The sequence below is a fragment of the Hyaena hyaena genome, unplaced genomic scaffold, assembly GCF_003009895.1.
Source record: "Hyaena hyaena isolate Hyena2069 unplaced genomic scaffold, ASM300989v1 scaffold_11, whole genome shotgun sequence".
In the NCBI taxonomy this organism is placed as follows: Eukaryota; Metazoa; Chordata; class Mammalia; order Carnivora; family Hyaenidae; genus Hyaena; species Hyaena hyaena.
Window position 1 is genome coordinate 5,280,404 of NW_024080643.1, and position 19,201 is coordinate 5,299,604.

At 48.9% G+C, this 19,201-nt stretch overlaps 1 protein-coding gene and 1 long non-coding RNA gene across 2 annotated transcripts in view; one reads left to right on the plus strand and one right to left on the minus strand.

Annotated features, from left to right (window-relative positions):
• Nucleotides 1–19,201, plus strand: part of SPATA13 (spermatogenesis associated 13) — a 145,230-nt gene that overhangs the window by 93,040 nt on the left and 32,989 nt on the right. The window lies entirely within an intron of this gene.
• On the minus strand, nt 4,324–10,944 carry LOC120247521. Its single transcript, XR_005532340.1, has 2 exons — nt 10,656–10,944; nt 4,324–4,691 (listed from the first exon to the last, which is right to left on the minus strand). It is a non-coding gene; the product is annotated as an uncharacterized LOC120247521 (long non-coding RNA).

The following is a 19,201-nucleotide window of genomic DNA, read 5'->3' on the forward strand; positions in this document are numbered from 1 at the left end:
GTCACTCAGCAGGAAGGGGCAGGGATGGGATTTGAATCTACAAATAGAACTTTTAAAACCCAGCGGTTCCTGTGTAAGCACTGAACTCTGCTGACTCTTTAAACGCGTGCAGCGGACACGGGGGATCCCAGCTCCCACGGCATGGTTTCCTGGCTTCCTGTTAGAAGGTCAGTGTCGCGCGGTGGGCACGGCCTTCTGGAAGCCCGAGCAGTGCCACTGCCTCGCCGCGTAGGCAGGCCCTTCACGGGATGGCATGCGCCTGAGGCCGTGCGAAGAGGCCAGGGTTAGAGACGTGAAGAAGGCCGAGGGTGTCCCTTGAGGCACTGGATTTCCAGGGAGAGGAGGAGAGGACACATCGATGGGTGGGGGAGGGAGGGAGATCAAGGAGGCGTGGACTCCTTGGGCGAGGGAGTCCCTTCCAAGGACAGGTTGAAGGGGATGATGGCCAGTGACCAAAAACACGAAGGAAGTTCGCTGACGGGTTCCGACACAGACGTCGTTGAGGACCGGCCGCACTGGGCAGGGAGAGCTCAGCGAGGGGGCAACAGGGAGGACGTGCTGCTGCACCTGATTGTCCTGCCTTGGTTTTGTGTCCGGTACACTGCGGGGAGCAGGGCTTGCAGGTGGAGGTCAAGGAAATTGCTGAACGGCTCACGCCTTAGTCAGCCTCGCAGCGGTGCAGCTGGACACTTGGCACTCATCGCTCCCCGCCATGGGGAGTCACGAGGTCCTGTCCGTTGGTTCTCAGGTCCTTCAACAAGTGTACTGGCTTTTGTGCAGCCCGAGTCTCCCCTTCCACCCATGTCTCTCCCTTCTCCCGCCGGGTTCGCCATCCAGCATTCCTGTGCCTGCTCTAGGCTTTCACACTCCCTTCGCGCTACCCACGGCGTGCCCTCTGCCTCGAGTTCCCTTCTTTCCCTCTCCCTTGGGTCCGCATTTTTCCCATCCACAATTCAAAACTCGTTCCCTTGTGCGCCCTTGGAGACAGAGTGCATCCCCCGTCCTCCTTCCGCAAGGCTGCTCGGCCCCCGGCCTCACGTTCGTTCCCTCTGGCCCGGGCACCCACATCTGGCGATGTGTTTGGGGAAAGTCACCCAAAAGGAGAAAGAAAGCTACATGCACACAGTGTTCACAGCGCGTGATGGCGCGGAAGTGGACGCCATGTAAACGTCCCGTCGCCCTGGAATTGCAAGGTGGAGGTGGGGTGCTGCATAGGCTGCGACTTCAGAACAGCTCACCACGTAAGTGGGAAAACCGTGCGGCAAACAACATGAAAAGCGACAGCTGCGATTTTCAAGTGAGAACAACTAGAGAATCAAATCATGTATATTGTATGAGTCTGCTAAGGCCGCTGTAACAAAGTACCAGGAACCGGTGCCTTCAGTGCAGAAACGCATCGTCTCAGTACTAGAGGTGAAGGTCCAATGAAAGTTTGGGCGGGCTGGTTCCTTCCGACGGCAGGGCCGGGGCTCTCTGCCAGCCCCTGTCCCGGCTCCCTGTCATCTTGGGTACTTGTTCCCCGGGCACGTGTGTGTATCGCCTTTGCCTCTGCCTTCATCTCACTATGGCCTTCTCCATGCCCTTGAATTCAGGCCCACCCTCATAATCTCATCTCAACCTGATCATCTACTAAGACCTTATTTCCAAATAAGGTTACTTTGACAGAACTGGCGGTTAGGATTTCCATGTTTGTATGCGGGACATCAGCCTATAGCATATACCATGATTGCAGCAATTTGCAACACGTATGCACATGGTCAAGGATTTATCAAGAATATGCGAAAACGAAGGCAGTGTAATTCAGTTGGAAGGAATGTAGGTGAGTTCTCCAACCCTATACAGCCCTACACAGCCCTGCACAACCCTACACATACAATCAGTTTATGTAACAGTGTTTTGTTTTGATTTTTGTTGAGAAGCAACAAAAACTAACTCCGACCAGCTTAAGCAAAAAGAGGTTATGTTGGAAGGGTGTTAGGTGTTCCCAGAGTTGAAAGAATGGGTAGAGAACCAGTCTAGGAAATGGAGGGCAGTCAGGGTCGCTCCTGGGAAGCAAGGACCCACGGGCAAGGAGCTGAGGAAGGTGTGCAGTGAGAAGGTGTGAGGCTGCTCCTGGGAGTGAGCAAAGAGCTGTTCCTTCTGTCTTTCTGTCACTTACTCAAGAATCAAAGTCCCAGGATAGAGAAATCAATTCTTTTTTTTTAAATTTTTTTTTAATGTTTATTTTTGAGAGAGAGAGACTGAGCACAAGTTGGGGAGGGGCAGAAAGAGAGGGAGACACAGAATTCGAATCAGGCTCCAGGCTCTGTCTGCACAGAGCCCGACACAGGGTTCGAACCCATGAGCTGTGAAATCATGACCTGAGCTGAAGTTTGGATGCTTAACTGACTGAGCCCCCCAGGTGGCCCAAGAATTCCATTCTTGCAGCTCAGGTGACATGTCTGCCACCTGGTGCCACTGGGACGGGCACAAGGGCTGGTGCCTCCAGAGATGGAGGGCTTTGCCTTCCACGTGAGGGGCAGGCGCTCGGGTTTCCTGTCACCAAAGCTGAGCACAGTGGAAGGGAGGCCATTCCCTTACAGGAAGTCCAAGTCGTGCTGGGAATAGAAATAGGGGCGCCTGGGTGGCTCGGTCAGTTCAGCACCCGACTCTTGATTTCAGCTCAGCTCATGATCTCACGGTTCATGAGATTGAGCCCCACGTCACCTGCTTGGGATTCCCTCTGTCTGTCTGTCTCTCTCTCTCTTTCAAAATAAATAAATAAACATTAAAAAAAAAAAACAAATAGAAATAGATTCTGGACGGGGTCTCCCTTTGTTCGTTTGTTCATTCATATATCCAGTAACTGGTGAGTGCTTACCGTGTGTCGGGTGACAGCAGTGAACAGAACAGAGCCCTTAAATCACTCACACTCTGGTGAGGGGATAATGAGTTAACAAGAGGCTCTGTAACGGGGCAGGTGGGATCATAAGGAGGAATGAAGAAGACTGGAGGGTGTTCATTTTTTTAAAGATGTCATTCTCCCATGATGCACCTGTCCCGTGCATAATTCAGACCCGTCACTCTTTCCCTGGAGGGAGACAACTCAGAAGCTTGGCAGTTCCTGCAGGGCCCACAGAGCCCTGTCCGTTTCTTCTCCAGTCTGTCACAGCGCCTCTTCCACCCCGTACACCCAGAGGTAAAGTCAAGCACCACCTGGTTATCATAATGGAAGGAAAGGCGTGAGAGCGGGGGGAAAGGGAGTAGAAAATACTTACATACATGTATCTCTAGATGGTCCCACCAAAGGAACCTTCCCTCTCCTGCTTCTGGTCGCAGGGTCATACCTGCTTTTCTTGACTTTGCCAGTCTAGTTGCTCTCACATGCTGGCCTGGCCCCTGCCCGGGACCGTACCTGGCCGTGTTCTTTGCCAGCCGAGGGGGCCCCGACTCCGCTCCGCAGCATGGGGCTCTCAGTGGTTCTGCTCGCTTAGAGCCACAGTAGTCGTATTTATTCCCCTCCCTGAGGCAAAAAGCAGTCCATGTATATAAAAACACAGGGAGCACCAACCTGCGCCTGCCGGGCACCGGTCTTCGCGTTTGCAAATAGAGCAGAGGATAAAGCCTTGCAAAGGTCACATTCTAGCATTGACACCAATTGAGTAAGTCAGTAAATAGCAGTGGCTCCGGCCATGATGATGGCTCCCGAGAGAATGAACGTGGGCGATACAGGAGAGAGTGTAGGGACGGGCACAGCAGAGAGTCCCAGAGGGTCCCTAAGGAGGTGACGCTGGAGTGGAAGCTCTCAAGATGAGCAAGAGCCAAAGATCTGCTGGGGGAGAGGTCTCAGTGGAAGGAACATCAGGGGCCCAAAGTTAGGCTGGAACTTGATGTGTCTGAGGCCCTGTGAGAGGGCCGGGGTGACCAGAGTTCAAGACCCAAGGGCAGGAGAGGGCGTTGCAGCCTGGTGGGGAGGCTGTGGCCGGACAGAGAGGGCATTGCAGATCTTGGGTGGGACTTGGCTTTACTCTAAGTGAAACGGGAAGCCATTGCCAGGCGGGGAGTGAAAGGCACTGATTTAAGGTCTAAAGAGGAAGGATGGTGCGGGGGAGAAAAGGCAGAGGAAGGGAGACTGATTTGGACACTATTGCATAAGTCCAGTTGGGAAACTGTGGTGGCAGTGACCACAAAAGATGTCCCTGTCTGTTTTGGGTGCTCATTTCCCCCAGTGCACGGGGCGGCGAAAATGGCCGGCCTTGGTTCTAATCCAGTGGGGCCGGGCCTGCGAGTTCTGAGGGAAGGACTTCTCTCTTGGGGGAACAAACTCAGTTTTGACAGGCAAAGTTGTTGAATAGGAAGAAAATATTTTGCACGCATATTATTGAGTGATCACGGGAAGCAATCCCGGTGCTGGCCCTTTGTTTCTGGACCCATGTGTTCTGGCCAGGGGTGAGCATCACCTTAGCAGTCACCGATTCGGTGCCATACACGCCCTAGCACAAGTTCCAGCCGTGTCCCCAAGCTGTCTCCATAACATCATTTTCGTTAGGCCCTGAGTCCACGCTTCTGGACGATGGTAGGCAAGATAAGCTCATGAAGCTCGTGGGTACAGGCTGTCACCGCACTTCCCTCACTGGGGCCCCTGGGTAGCAGCGTGGTCACGGGAGGTGCTGTGACGGTATCGAGGCCTTCAGTGAGATTCTGGCAGAGGTCTGGCAGGTAAAGAAAGCAAACACAAATCTAGAAAAAATGTCTTCCCCACCAGGGACAGATCACATACCCCTCTATTATGAAAAGGGCCCATTGTAATCGGCTTGCCACAAGGAGCTGTCTGGTCCCTTCAGGGAACCATGTCATTAACTTTGTTGAGAGGGACACCCTATGATTTAGCCCCGGCCTGGCATCCATTTCTGCCACCATGGCCATTTTTTTTTTTTTTACCCCAAACCCACTGAGGAAGCATCAGGATGACTAGGAACAAAGATTTGACATTTGTAGAGTGAGACATAGTGTTCACACCGTTGTTAAACAGCCTCTTTTGCAATAGGATTCACATGGGACACAATCGGGTGTTCCTATGGGACAGACGATCTCTCGCGCTTTCAGCGGATTCTGACATTGAATTGCACTCCTTCCCTGAACCAGTCCATTACCTACTTTGCTCTTCCCAAATTCCTCCTAGCGATTCAGCCGAGCCATTATCCCACCCATATATCCACACAAGCTAAGTCCCTGCTCAGGCCCTCTCTCCTCCAGTCAGAAAGGATTAGGAAGAATTATGGCTTAGATTTTACTGCTGGGAGTTTCCCCTTGGGGGGGGGGGGGCAGGGGGCACAGTTACCGGAAGATCCCTTTAGGGGAGGCTGGAAGGAGGAGCTGTAACTGGGATACCTACCCCACGGCTACCTGGCTTCTGCTTGATGAAGAGGCCCTGAGTCTGGAAGCCCCCTGATCTGGGAGCTGTGGAAGGGCCCCTGATTCTCCATCACGATGGTTCGAGTCAGGTTTCCGTCACCAGGTTTGGAATTTTCTGACTGTGCAAATCAAGTGATACCTGAGTGGAGCCACTTACCACTTTGTCCCTGCAGACCCTGTGACAGGTTAAGGACAGCCAGGAATCACGCGGGCTGGCCATTCTAGAGGTGAACTGGACGTGCGGCCCAGTAGAGGACAGCTTTACCTGTGACAGCTGTCCTACCTCCTTGGGTCCTGGACTTCAGTGGTCTCTCACTGACTTCCCGAGCCTAGACAGAGTAGCAGCTGGTGGTTATGAGTCACTGTCACCTCCATCATCTGGCTTGGGAGTCCCAGCCTGGGGGACGATGAGTCCGGGGTACACTAAGTACAGCATTTCTATCTTTCTGGTCCTTGCACTTCTGTCTTCCTCTGTGCCAAATGCTGGCGTCTCCACTGCCTTAAGAGCGGGCCAGTGCTGGGTCCAGGTCTGTGGCCCTCCTAAGTGCCAGAGTGACAGCCAACTCCATGAGCCCCTGTGTTGCATGCACGATCTCTGGTGAACGTCACCCAAATGGACAGATCGGGTTTAATCTAAATTCACATTCAGTAAATGCAGTGCGTGTGCCTTATATGGGTCCTGATACCAGCAAACCAGCTATAACAGGATCGTTAGGAGACAGGTGGGGAAATTTTCACATGGACTGAGAATTCAGTGAAGGAATTGTTCATTTTGTTAGTAGGAATAATGATAGTGTAGTTATCTTTTTATAATTTTTTTAATGTTTATTTTTGAGAGAGAGAGAGTGTGGGGTGGGGGGGAGGGACTGGGAGAGAGACACACACAGAATCCATAGCAGGCTCCAGGCTCTGAGCTGTCAGCACAGAGCATAACGTGAGGCTCGAACCCACAAACAGTGAGATCAGGACCCGAGATGAAGTTGGATACTCAACTGACTGAGCACCCCCAGGCGCCCGGATGGTGTAGTTATTTTTAAGCCCTTACTTGTTATGGGTACCTACTAAAATATTTTTTTGCACGAAGCAGTATATGTGAGATTTGCTTTAAAATGCTCCAAAAAGTCACTTACAGAGGTTGGGAAAAAATTGATAATGGCGGGTTCATCTTTTGATTTCTCTGCTTTTGTGTGTGTTTGAAGTATATCCTAAAAGTTTTTAAAAAATAATGAAAGTACGTTTCCTCCTCCCTGGATTTGCTCCCCAAATCTGCAAATCAAGAAATGGCCACGACTAAATTTTTCTCAAAATGTAGGAATTTGAATATTCACAAATTAATTTTTGTGAAGAAATAAAGACCTCCTCCTTCCACTGGAGGCGAGCCCTCCCTTCGCAGCACTCATTCCCCGCACTGTGCGGTGCTCCGTTCTAGCACCGAGCCCTCCCCTGCTTTGGGCCCAGTATGGCCTTGCCTCCTTCCTGGCCCCTGTGAAGGAAGGTTACCGGGAGCGGTGCTCACTCATGCTTATCAATCGTTATGGGCCACGTCTTGAAACCACAGAATCGAGTCAGGAATCACATTGGCACTTGCGCGTCCTTTCCTGAAGTTCCCGCATGGGAGCTGCCAGCCCACGGAAACCTCACTGCTTTGCTGCCCATGGTGTTCACGGCACTTCTTACTCCCCGGGTCCTAGCAAGCCTGCCCGTGCAGTGGCAGCTTCCTCTCGATCAGTCATCTGTGCTGCCTTTTGCTTTCTTCTGTGAAGCTTCTGTCTCACCTCCAAGGCACCTCATTCCGTCACAACCTCCCGACGCTCCTGATTTTCCCAGATTGACTTTGGGTTCCTGCTTCACGCGTCCCCTTAACAGGCCTTTGTCGATCAGAAGTCAGATCTGATCACTTCAAAATTCTTTCTTGTCTGTCTTCTCGTCTCACCCATCGAGTTCAGATTCTCTTGCTCATGTGACATAAACCAAGTGATTGTCTTAGCCAGAAAGGAAACATTTCCCAGAAAGGACCACATTCAGTTCCCCCAGTGCTTATATTTCTGTGGAATCTTTATGGGTCACAAGCAAGGAGCTAAAATGTGACCTCGAAGATCAGTAGTAGATTTGGGGATGCCATTTTTAAAAATGTCTGTCTGTGGGGCACCTGGGTGGCTTAGTCGGTGAAGCATCCAACTTTAGCTCAGGTCATGATCTCAACGGTTCCTGTGGTTTTGAGCCCCAGGCTCTGTGCTGACAGCTCATTGCCTGGAGCCTGCTTCCGATTCTGTGTCTCCCTCTCTGTGCCTCCCCTGCTCACTTTCTGTCTCTCTCTCTCTCAAAATAAAGACATAAAATTTTTTTAATGTGTGTAATAGTTTTAAAGCCTTGTCATTAACCAATAAATACTGTATTATTTTGTAATAATGCCACACAACTGAGGAGAGAAAACAGGATTAAGTAATGATTAAATAATAAAAAATAAGATGGTTTTCTGAGGAGATACACACATGGCAAGTTGATCTGATTAGACTTTTTCTTTTCTTTCTTTTTAGTAAACCCCACACCACACAGTGGGCTTAAACGCGTGCTCTACCAAGTCTGCCAGCCAGGTGTCCTGACTATGTTAGACTTTCTATGGCTTTTAGAAAAATTTCTCAATTACTCAAATTATTGCTTGACTTGATGTTTTAAAAAATATTTACATCTGAATTTCCTATGAGTATAGTCATTTTTTGCAAGCTTGGAAAGAGAATTAAATTAAGCCATTGTAGCCCTATAACATGGCCTCGGCCAGAATCATTCAATCTTCAGCAAAATGATGTACTAACTGAAGTTGCTACAATGACCTTGTGAAAGTCTAATTCATAACCCCCACCCACACTTTGCCTTAGGAAAACAGTCAAAAATTCCAGTCTGTAAAGGCAAGATATGTGTAAAGAACATCTTTTCTTTCTTTTTGTTTTTAATATCCAATGTCGTTAACCTACAGTGTTAGATTAGTTTCAGGTGTTCAATATAGTGATTCAGCGTTTTTATAAATTACTCAGTTCTTAACATGGTAAATATACTCTTAATCCCCTTCACCTACTTTACCCATCCCCCCACCACCTCCCCTCTGTTACCATCAGTTCTCAATAGTTAAGTGTCTATTTCTTGTTTTTCCTCTCTTTTTTTTCCCCCTGCTTGTTTTGTTTCTTAAATTCCATGTATGAGTGAAATCATGTGGCATTTGTCTTTCTCTGACTTGTTTTACTTAACATAATACTCGTTAGCTCCATCCATATTGTAAATGGCAAGATTTCATTCTTTGTGATGGCTGAGTATTATTCCATTGTGTCTGTGTGTGTGTATACCACTTCTTTATCCAATCATCTGTTGATGCACACTTGGGCTGTTTCCATAATTTGACTGTAAATTTACTGTTGTAAATAATGCTTCAGTAAACATTGGGTACACATATCCTTTCAAATTAGTGTTCCCATACTCTTTGTACAAATAACCAGTAGTGTGCTTACTGGATCATATGGTAGTTCTGTTTTCAATTTTGGGGGGGGAACCTCCATATTGTCTCTCACAGTGGCCGCACCAGTTTGCAGTCCCACCAACAGTGCATGAGGGGTTCCTTTTTCTCCACATCCTCACCCACGTTTGTATATCAAAAACAATTTGGTCTAGGGGCGCCTGGGTGGCTCAGTCGGTTGGGCATGTGACTTAGGCTCAGGTCATGATCTCACGGTTCGTGGGTTCAAGCCCCACATCGGGCTTTGCTGGCAGCTAGGTCAGAGCCTGGAGCCTGTTTCAAATACTGTGTCTCCCTCTCTCTCTGGCCCTGCTCACGCTGTCTCTCTCTCTCTCAGAAATAAATAAAACATTTAAAAATTAAAAAAAAAAAAAACATCTTGGTCTACCAAGGGCAGAATGACCCAAACTGTACACTGACCAACCTGTCTGTGAGCACATTAGAACGCACTAATGATTAGTGGAGGGAAGAGAGTTGGCCCTTGAGTAATGTGGGGGGTTGGGGACCCGTCCAGGCCCACCCTGTGTCATCCAAACCCCAAGTATAACGTTTGGTTCCTTCAGAACGTAACTACTAATAGCCTCCTGTTGGCCAGAAGTCGTATTACTACATATTGATTACCATATATTTTGTCTATTTTATGTATTGCATACTGTGTTCTTATACTAACGTAAGCTAAAGAAAATGTTAAGAAAATTGTAAGACAAGCCGGCTGACTTTTAAAATGCCAAAAATTAAGAGAAAAAAAATGATAAAGAGAAAATACATTTACAGTACTGCACTGCATTTATAGAAAACAATCTGCACATACGTCGACCCACACAGCTCAAAACCCATGTCGTTCAAGAGTCAGCTGTATTTTGAAAACCTGCTCTGAGTGTGTAAAGCCTCCTGGTTCCAGTGCCACTAAGAAAGCAAGTAAAAGACACCGTGGCCGTCAGACCGCTGGCTGGTCTTACCAGGGACCAGCCCTGGAATCCCAAGGCAAGTGTGAGGAATAAGGTAACATAGAGATTTCCAAAATAAACGAGTGCGTGCTAAGAAGTTCAACCTACTGTATTTTCCATTTTGCTGGGGAATAAATAGAGGACGATTTTAGCTTAAAGGGTGGATGGCATGGGTGCCTACCCCTGAATAGCCCCCTGCTTCCCCCAGTTACTATTGTTTGCACGGTGTGTATCCACGTGGAAACACGTGTCAGGACCTCGTGCCGGGTCAGGAGGCGAAAAGAAGAGCGATTCCTAGTTAGTAAGCTCAGTTACTGTCTTTCGGGGTGGACCCCACTGGCCATCACAGTATGGTCGAACATCTGCTAACTGGCCTCCGCCCCATGCCTTCAAGCTTGGTTCAGTCCCATCCGTGACTTCTCCTTGCAGACAGGGGTGCTGGTCCCCCGCGAGTCGTCCCGGGAGGCGCGGGGTGCCCACCAGATCCTTGCCCTGGTGAACCCCGCAGCCACATGAGGACTCCTCCTTGCTGAAGCGACAATAATGCAGACGGCCCAAGCAGAAACGACGGGGTGGGGGGGCGCCTAGTGGGGGCCCTTCTTAAGCTAACGTGGGCGTGCAGGGCCCCAGCACCCGGGCGGGCACATCCCCGGAGCCCAGCGGGCTGGAGAGGCTGCTCCCAGCCGTGCCCGGGTGCCCCCCTGCGTGCCGCCCCCAGGACGGCCCCCACGCCTTGCTTGCTTCCATGTGGAGCGCATTGCCTACACCGTTAAGGAGAGGAAACGTGTACTAAGACCCTGTTTGCTTACCTTAATGCACGCTTGGGGATTGCCGCTCGGGGGGGACGCTCCCTCTCTGTCTTAGGCTCCCGGGTCTTCAATCTGATTTTGTAGTGAAATGTACTCACTCATCAGATTTCCTGTGTGCTTATTTACTTCTCCCCGTCGAGGAACTAGCATGGGAGGTGAAAGCACGATGATTCAGCCTTATCGGGCAGTGGACACTAGTGTTAGAAGCGGTAGAGGTCGTGCCGTGAAGACTAGTCACTCCGCTGTTTCCGCAGGGCCCCAGGCGCTCCCGAAGGTTCCGAGGCGAGGCGAGCCGATCCGCCCGTGGTTTCCACACCTCCCTATGTGCACGTCACAAACGCATGTAGACGTCACGTGTTATCTCCGTGCGTCCGTGTCTGCCGTTAGGGGTGACGTCCGGGGTGGGGACCTGAAAAGCCACTGCAAGGGTAAAGTAGGTGTGAAGCGGGGCGCGCAGAGCAGGTCCGGGGGGCCCCAGACTTCCTGGAGAAGAAAACGGCATCAAACTGATACCAACGTCGAGACTCCGTTGCCCCAGCAGCGGGAGGGCCCCTGGGGGGTAACAGGCCGAGTATGTCGGGCGGAGTTGCCTCACAGGGTCCTCTTTGCGAAGGAGAACACGGGATAATTTCCAAAGCCGGGCTAAGCAGGCGCCTTCCACTGGGCTCGGGGTGAGGAGCCCAAGTGGGGAGACATCGACGTGAATGGGCGGGCATAAGGTTGCACATGCGCACTCAGAAGCCACGCCCACACGTACCGTGTAGCTTATGCTAATGAAGCCTAGGCCCCGCCCAGGGAGGGATTTTAAGGCCACGAAGCTGAAGTAACTGAGGGGCCTTTTATGACTCGTCTGCGCAGCCGCAGCGCCGGCCGGGCGGGGGTCCTACCCAGGATGGTTCTTTTCCTGTGCCAACACTTAGCCCCCTAGTTTCTAAAAGAGAAAATTGATAGTGAGACAGAGGCTTCAAGGACTTTCCCTGGGTTCGGGGACTCGCAGTCAACCGCGTGAAGGGGGAGGGGAGTTAGATACGGTTTGTTGTCGGGGAAGGTGTAGTCCAGGCAGAGGGAACAGCGGATGCGCTGTATACTCGCAACGCTTCGGAAGGGTCTCGGGTTCTTACTGTACAGTGGGAATCACAGTGGACACGTTGTGGTGTGACTTATGCAGGAAAGGACGCAGGGTTGCGGTCAGATGATCACACACGAAGACCTCCGGTCCGTTGTGATAGCAAAGATGAATTCACATTGCCCTTTCAGAGGTTTCAAGCCACGCGGTGTGTGGCCTGCGTGCGGGTAATGTTTTTGACTTAGGGCTTCCGCGCGGTCCGACTGACACCTCGGGAGGTGTCCCGGCTGTCAGGAGAAGCTTGAGGTGTTGAGAGAAGAGTCTAGACTGGAGGTCAGAGGTAAGGACCCGCCCATTAGGGCCCCTGGGTGAGGGGATTAGACCAGCCCGGGCCAAGTAGGAGCCACTGTAGGGTTTTAAGTGGAGCGAGGTGATCAGATTTGCGTTTTAGAGACGGGCTGGCTAGATTGTGTCCTTTCTGGAGGCGGGAAGAGCAGGTTACTAAGTCAGCCGGGCTCGCCCCGATTTCAGAACATGACCATAGTCCTGGAGAAATGAAAACCCGGAGGGCAAGCCACTCGGATGTTTGGGTGCCGATAGGGTGATGGGGAGTATAGGAGAAAAGCAGGCGCGTGGGGTGCTGGGCTCCGCCGCAGGCAGGTTGAATTGGAGGCGCAGGTGGGACAGCTAAGTGGAGATGTCCTCCCCGCGCCCTTCACCATAAGGGTCTGATATTGAGGAGGGAGACCCAGGCGGGAAGTGAAGACTTGAAAGTCGTCGGTAAATGAACGGTTGTTCTTAATGCTGTGGGCAGCAAAGTTCTCATCCAAGACGGGCGTGTGAAAAATGAGGAGAGGATCGGCAGCATTTGGGGAGCAGTCGGGGGAAAATCCACAAAGATAGGAAAGGAAGGGCCAGCCAGGTAAGTGGTGTCCCAGGTGTCCAAGGGGGCCCAGCTTCAGGACCAGAGAGGTTAAGGATGCCACATATATCCAGGGTGAAGTTGGGCACCCTGAAAACTATCCGTTGCATGGTCAGTAAGGAGGATGGAGTTGACCTTGATTGAAAAAGGCAGCTTGAGGTCACTGGGAGGACAGGGCCGGCGTGCAGCGAGAGAGCGGCTGCAAGGCTGTGGGGGACGTGACGACCTTAGGTTTTAGCACAGACGGATTTTCTCTGTGCGGTTTCTCATTTCTCATAAATGCCAGGGCAAACTCAAACTACTTTTGTCTTGCTGCCTTATTAAAAAAATGATTTGGGCTTTACATTACAGTATCTGAAAGCTCCCTGGTACAAATGCAGCCGTGTTTATTTTTACTACGTTTTTGAAAGAAATAATAATATTAAATATGCACCACGAGTCCCATTCCTGGATTTTGGGTGATGAGGCTGACATGCCAACACTAAGGAGGTGAAGGAAATGTAACCATGAGGGTATATGCCATTTTAACTCTTGGTTTTTTAATTAAATAGGTCGAAAGAGATTAACTGAAGCACTTTTTTGGAAAAGTCTGCAATGAAGTTAATAAATTTATTAGAACACTTTGATTCTTTAAAAAAATTTTTTTAAATGTTTTATTTATTTTTTGAGAGGGAGAGAGAGACAGTGTGAGCAGGGGAGGGGCAGAGAGAGGGAGACGCAGAATCCAAAACAGGCTCCAGGCTCTGAGCTGTCAGCACAGAGCCCAACGCGGGGCTCGAACCCACAAACCGTGAGGTCATGACCTGAGCTGAAGTTGGACGCTTAACTGACTGAGCCACCCAGGCGCCCCTGATTTATTTTTTTATTTGGCCAAAACAAAGAAGATGTATATATTTTTCCTTTGCCTTCATTTGTTGGTACTGATCCTACTTATAATTTGTTATTCTAGTAATTGTTGTGAAAGTTCATTTTCTCATCGACAGATCTTTGGGTCGAAAGAGATTTGAATCCTGTCCTCTGTTGACCAGCTACGTGACCTTAATCTCAGAGTCTTACTGTCCTCATGAGTAACAGGAAGTGTTAATGTTCTGTGCTCCATAGATGTGTGGGAATGACGTGGTGCGCAGTAGACGTGCAGCAGGTATTAGCTAGTGTTCTTGTGAAGAACTAGAGGGGTGTGTTCCTTACACAGGACAGCGGCCGTGAGGACCGTTGGGCTGTGTCTAGAGCCAGACTTCTGAGGTACTTATTTAGCTGCACTGGCCAGCAGTTTAATGTTAGACAAGTCACTTAGTCAAGTGAGTGAAGCCCTAGGGTACGAAGCATCTTTATGGAACAGTATTCTGTGTAATTATTACCCAAATATGGGTCGAGCAAATTTAAAATGCATACACTCCGGTTATTAGCAAAAGAAAAAACTCCAGTGAGTTTGTGTCTGTTGATTCTCTTGACCCGGGTTTAGGCATTGTGTAAGGATGTTCCAAAGTATTGCTCAGAAACTCCACAGAGCTTGCTGCTAAAGCAGGAGAGAAAAGAAAAACACTAGCAGGTGTTAAGATGTGTGTGATGCCGGGGCGCCTGGGTGGCTTAGCTGGTTGAGCGTCCGACTTTCGCTTAGGTCATGATCTCACAGTTTGTGGGTTCGAGCCCCGTGTCGGGCTATGTGCTGACTGCCAGCTCAGGGCCTGGAGCCTGTTACAAAGTCTGTGTCTCCCTCTCTCTCTGACCCTTCCCTGCTCACGCTGTCTCTCTCTCTCACCTAGAAATAAATAAAACATTAAAAAAAAAAAAAAAGATGTGTGTGATGCCTTGGAGTTATTAATCCGCACCGTAAAAAGTTTCTGTCTCATCTCTTCTTGTTTGGATTATCTCTTTCTGCATCTGCTTTTCAGAAATTTTCTTTCGTTATTAAATCGGAGAGGAAATATAAAATCCGATCTCACTTGCTTAGCCCCCACTGAGAGTGATTTGAACAGTTTTTGGGAACGCAGGCTGGAGCCTTGGTGACATACAGCTCTGGTTGTCTGTCAGGTGTGGACGCCTGGTCTCTCCCCCCCCGGCTCTGATACTCTACCCCCGAGGGAAACTGGGCTCTGCTGGTACTTATTTGCGAAACGAGATGGCTCAGCTCACTAGTCTTTAGGCACACGTAATTACAGTGAAAATGTCTCCCTGCTCGCTAACACTGAGCACCCTATGATCACTCACTTCGGACCTCGCTGGGAGACAGTGCGGACTCCACAGTGAGAGGAATTTAGAAATTATTCCGTCTACAGGAGCAAGTATCGCAAACACGCACATCCATGCCCTGAACCACGGTGCCTGCATGTTTTTAGAGATGGCGTTAGCTCCCTTAGCAGTTATCTGAGCTGGCGTTTCATGCCTTATCATTGCCTATGATCAATATATTATTTTTTTAAGGAACATAGTATTCTAGTCTCTGTCTCAGAAAAGTAAAGCTCTTTACGTTTTTTCCAGCAAACTCTTGAAGTTGTTAAGGTCTTAACAGGTTAAAAAAAAAAAAACCATTGTCCGTTCTAAAACTTGGATTTGTTTACATTTTTCTAGCATTAAAAAAAGTGAACAATTTTTAAAATATCATGTGTCTAAAATAGTGAGTTTCAGAAATTGGATTTTAAAAGTAAAAGAAAGAATATCAAGTCACAGAAAGAGAGCCAAGAGATCTGAACATCTAGCAGACAACCGCATGGTACCCGTACTCTGTTCATGCTCCTGTTCTTACAGAGGAATCCAAGGCTTAAAACTATCCAGGACTTTTTCCTCCCGCAGCTAAGCAGGATTAAGTTGTGAGTAGCGTAGCTGGCATTCAGACCAGATCAGGTCGACTGGAGCCCAGATTGCTGCCATTCTACTCCCGTTCCCTTCGTGCTGTGCTTTTCCATTACAAAATGAAAAATGATTTCTTTTGTCTGCATAGTAGACCTGTGTGTTGGCGCTTAATTAAGACTATGCCCTAATAATTGCCTTTTTTAAAATCAATTTTTTAAAAAAATGTTTATTTTTGAGAGAGACAGAGTGAGAATGGGGGAGGGGCAGAGAGAGGGAAACAGAATCGGAAGCAGGCTCCAGGCTCCAAGCCATCAACACAGAGCTCGATGTGGGGCCCGAACTCATGAACAATAAGATCACGATCTGAGTCAAAGTCAGACGCTCAACCAACTGAGCCACCCAGACACCCCAATAATTGCCTTTTATTAAAATAAAAGAAGAAAGTGAAATTCCTCCAGTATCTATTTTGCTCTTGTAATGTTTGAAACCTGCTCCATCTTAAGGACGCAAAGTTAAACACGTAAATACAGAAATGACCTGAGCCGTGTACCAGGTCTTGAAGGATGACAAATCCACATGCCACTTCCGGAAGACAGGAGGAGCAGAGGTCTTTAAATTAGGATGTTTCCGTGTCTTTTAAAGGGCAGTTTTTTAGGGGCACCTGGATGGCTCAGTCCATTTAACGGCTGACTCTTGATTTCGGCTGAGGTCACAATCTCTTGGTTTGTGAGATCGAGTCCATGGGAGAGAGAGCACAGAGCCTGTTTGGGATTCTCTCTCTCCCTCTCTTTCTGCCCCTCCCCTGCTCACTCTCACATTGTGGGTCCTCACCCTCTCTCTCTCTCAAGTAAATAAACTTAAAGAAAAGAAAGGGCAATATTTTATTTGTTTCTCAATGAGTCCAGATGTTCTAATAAACATTTATGCGGGAAACCGCGTCTTTCTCGGAGAGGCTGGGGCGTGGAGCAGAGGCACACGGGAGGGTTTATTTAAGCCACCGAGAACCCATTTTCCATCATCTTGTGTGTTCAGGTCTACGTTACCACAGATTAAAAAGCAGCAGCTTTGAAGACACAGAGAGAGGCACATTTCCCCCTCTGCATTTTCAAGCGCGCCCTGGCTGGTTCTCACCCAGCCTGTTCTCGTAACCCGGGCTCCGTGTCCTGTGTGCTCTGGGTGGCTGGGTCCTCCCTTTCTGCATTGAGGGGTCTGGCTGCTGAATGGGGTCTCCGTGAGCTCCAGCTCAGCCCTGCCTTAGCCAGACGTGAGCATTCAGCGTCCTGCAGCTGTCTACAGCTGTACCTCAGGATGTGCTGGAAATGTTACAGGTTATACGGGGTGCCTGTTAATAACATTTTTCCCTCTGCAAAATAGCATGACTGCTGTAGATTAATCACACTTCTTGTTTTTAATGCATTCAGAGTAAAGGGATCTCTCTGGATACTCAGTTATATAGGCTAGTGGACAAAGGAGCATTGGTTTGAGTAGCTGATAGCCAATGGGGCAAATGAGCTCCCGTAAAGGAACCCATATTCCAGCATTAGGACCCGGGGCCCCCACCAGCAGTGGAGGAGAGCGGGTGAGCTCGTACGTAGAACGGTGCTACGTTACCCTTGAATCTGGGCAGTCGTTGCTCAAATGGGAGTTTGGACCTCGGCTCAGTCCAGCCAGATGTAGGCACTTCTTTGCTTCCTGGCTGCTGTGGCACGCATCGGTGAGCCCATTTCTAAAATTGACAGTATTGTCATGCTGAAGGAGAGTGCGACTCTGTTCCCTGGGGCCTCCTGCTATTTTGTGCCTGTCCTGTAGCCCTTGGTCGTGGGGTCGTATCTGAACCTGGGGGGGACATAAAGTTGCAAGGATATCCCTCGTTTCGGGACAGTTATGCCATGCAGGGCGGTGGCTGCTTTGGTGAAGCAGAAGCAACAGCTGGGGACCTTTGAGCGGAAAGCAATGCTGGTCACCTTCCTGTACACATCAGAGGGTGGTTACGTGAGAAAATCCATACCATGTAGTCCTTACAATACGAAGGTGCCAGAGATTGAGAGCTGAATGGAACCTTAACCACCCTCGAAAAAAGAAAAAGATCTCGTGGCCGCATTTCCTTGGTCTTGTCCTGAGGGTCTGCTTGCCCTTGCCCTTGGGAAACAGTCCTTGAGAAGTAGAGCGAGGACCGCTGGTGCGAGTGTGGGGTCTCCCTACTAACTGAGCCAGACAGTTTTATGGCATTTCCATGTCACGTGTGTGTGTGTGTGTAAGACCACTTCGCTGAAAATCACCTTTATTTCTGTATCTTTCTAACAAAAATCATCAGAACATTCCATGTGTTTTCAACTTTTATTTCATCTTCATTTCTAAATATTTGATGTTAATCTATAGTTTGAATGGCTCTACTGTCTTGTTGGACTGATCCCCTGCTGAATTCTATAGGGCTGGTGGTGATCAGTGCTTGTAACTTCTCAGTCCTGACCACGTGATGTAGTGAAATCGTATCCAAGGAGAAGAGACGAAATTGTGTGTTGGGACAGGGGTGGAGTTTAAGATTGTTTTCAACTATACATAAGGTCTCTGTTGTAGTATTCTTATCGATCCTGTAAACATAGGCTTTGACCACTAAAAAAAGTTTTTAAGCTAAAAGTCAAACCTCTGTATTTCTTCTTCCAGAAATATCTTAGAAGGGTTGTTGACTCAGTGTCCTTTGTGATGCCTCATTTAAATACAGGTTTTGTTTGTTTACTTTTTCCCTTCTTTTTGTCTTTATTTAGTTTTGCGTGTACAGTAAAGTAAGTTTACTTAGTAAATGCCTTAATTTAAGGTCCAAAAACTCCCAAGGATCTGAGTAGTCGCTTGACCCTGTCTCTGGATTTGGAAAGAGCCCTTGGGATATAAGTGCTATCCTGTGTCCGTTAAAAGTGATAGTGGCCAAACAGACCCTCAGGACAATACCAAGGAAATGTGGCCAAGCAATCTTTTCTCTTTTTGACGGCTTGTAATTTTAAGCAACCAACCAGACAAACGAACCCCAAATCTAAGGAAACAAAAACATTCTGGATTTTATTTGCCTCCTGCTGGAATTTGAACTTTGTTAGAACGGATACCCATCAGAATTAATTCCAACTTTTCACTGCTCAGTATCTCTGTATTCAGCATTTTGCCTCTTTGTTCTGACTAAAACCACATCTACCCCTTCATTCCAGGGGTTTCACCAGTTTCTGAATCGATTTATTTTTGAGAGACTGAGAGAGACAGAGCATGAGCAGGGGAGAGGCAGAGAGAGAAGGAGACAGAATCCAAAGCAGGCTTCAGGCTCTGAGCTGTGCTTGACACGGGGCTCAAACCCACGAACGGCAAGATCATGACCTGAGCCAAAGTCGGACGCTTAACCGACTGAGCTACCCGGGCGCCCCTGAATCGATTTTTAAAAAGCACACTAGCATTCAAGGTGTTGCCTTAGAGGAAAGAGTTTCTTAAATTGCCCAGAACAATACCTCTCAAGCCTGGACGTTTATCTGAATGGCCCGGACCTTGTTCCAATGCAGATTCTGGTTCCACAGATAGGTCTCGGGCTGGAGAGGCTTCACATCTCACCAGCCTTTGGGTCATGTCAGTGGTGTGGGTCCGCACCCGGGGTAGCCAGGCCCTGGCATGCTGTTTTGGGGGGTAGTAATATGTGTTCCTCTAAAGAGAGAATTTTGTGACCAAGTAAGATGAGGAAGTTCTGTGTCAAACAAGGTAATGCGGATGTCATTATTTGGACTTCTGGAGCCT